We start from the raw sequence: 2,188 nt of genomic DNA, 5'->3' as shown, positions 1-2,188 counted from the left end.
CTAGTGACCTCACCGCCATCCACATGCGGAGCCGGTTCTCGGCAGGACTTCTTTTGTCGGTCTCAATCACACAATGGTGGGAGGAGTGTGTGTAAACAGCCTCGGTCAACAAAGCAGACTATTTGCACTCGTTTTTGACATAACGTTATAATAATTGCAGATTAATATTGCTAGATTAATATGTATTTTTTAACATAATAGGATTTCTTATTAAATGTATTGTACAATTTTTTATTTTATTTTGTGTGTGTGTTTTATATGCAATTTTATTCTCTTTTAGGGTGACTTTTAACATCTGTTAAAATGAAAAATAGCCTTCTGGCTAACTCTGGCATATTGGCAGAAATGTTTATTAAAGGGGTCATGACATGTGTTTTTTTATTTTATTATTATGTTCCCTTAGGTGCAAATATAGTATTACTATAGTTTTTTTTACAAAAAACTTTTAAAATGTAGTGATTTATGACCTTTTCCCTGTTTCTCATCCTCTGATTCACACAGTCTGTTTTGGGGGTGTTTCCCCTTTAAGAGTTCAGTGTTAACGCCCACTGTTATGATTGGCTAACGTCAGTGCCTATGCATCAATTATTAACGCCCCCAGCCAGAACACATGCAAACGCTGGTACGTCACTTCGTACCGTGACGTCACTTCTTACCATGGATCCAGAACGAGCTGTATTTAGAGCTTGATTAAATAAATGATTCGTTTATAATGGGGAGGACGTCTTAAGCTATGAAACTTGCAGGACGTTTTAATGGTACAAAGACCTCTTATATACCAAAAGATCAAGGCAAATTTGGTTTCTCATGTCATGACCCCTTTAATATGCACTGTCCCTGTAATAATAAATTAATAAAAATAAAAAAAATGTAAAAAATGTTCATTGTTTATTTGGGTTTTCTGTTTTTAATTCCAATTTGTATTTTGATTGCATTTATTTTGTGCTGTCGCCAATATATTTATAGTAGAATTGGGGTAAATACAACCTTTCAATAACCTTAAATCAAACACGGGCACACATTTATCTCCAAATAAAAATCACTTTATTGGTATTGAGTCCTGTATTAATAGTTCTGTGATACACCTCATTAATTCTCTCTTCTGTATTAATATCAAATGTTATGTTGTACGTTGGATGGGACTGCACCAAAAGCATCAGTTAACAGCATTACATTGTTTATCAGGGAAGCATCACAGATATTACTTATCCAACTAAACTGGACTCGAACAGGGAGGATGGCTTGTTTATTAACAGCAATAACTGATAAGGATATATTAATGAGAAATCAATGTTACACAAGGGTTGATTTCCTGTAGATCTATGCTAGTGGTTTCACTTCAATGACAAGGTAACAGCCGGCTAGATTAAGGAAAGTGTTCAAACTAAAGGCAAAAGTAACCGTTGCTTGACATGTCTGGAATGCGGGCACTGAGAGCGCTAACCTGTGGAAACGTGTTCAGTGACGCAAGGCTGAATCGTGCTCGTTTCCTGACACTTTTTCACAGAGCTAATGCATGTGCTGGCATTACAGGGCGAGCAGTTGTTCACATGTGACTTTTTTGACAGCAGAAAATAAAAAAATAATGTATTCACAGCTTTTCTGCAGCCAGAACTAGCCGGTTAAAACAGAGACATCACACTAGTATCACAATGCCAGTACAATCTGTGCGGACACCAGTTTGACACACAACAAACAAGTATATATTAGTGATCGGAGTTATTTATTGTATATATTCATCGCTGCATGCACAGGACTGCTTGGATCAATCTCAATGCCGGCGTAATATTTCAACCCTAAATCTACAACTATTAAAGTTGTGACCGTTTATGAAACTTTACCACATTTGGGAAGGGATCGAATCTGTTAGACTTTACAATAAGGTCCCATTAGTTAACTAGCAATACATTCGTTACAGTATTTACTCATCAAACATGCAACTGGTCATTTTAGCTCAGGTCCAGTCAATAATATTAACAGATGACAAACAAATGATTTAGTAAATGTTGAAATTTGATTAGATAACATGAACTTTTAAAGCATTTATTAATGTAGTTAACTACTGTAACCTTATTGTAAAGTGTAACAAAATAATCTTAGTCATTACAGTAATAGGACATTTTTTTACTGTAATACTTAAAAAAAAAAAAAAATGGGAGGGAATAGTGAGAAATACACCAAAAATGTG

The sequence above is a fragment of the Phoxinus phoxinus genome (genome assembly GCF_949152265.1).
Source record: "Phoxinus phoxinus genome assembly, chromosome: 14".
Lineage (NCBI taxonomy): Eukaryota > Metazoa > Chordata > Actinopteri > Cypriniformes > Leuciscidae > Phoxinus > Phoxinus phoxinus.
The sequence above is the reverse complement of the archived record's forward strand: the minus strand, read 5'-3'. Positions refer to the sequence as shown.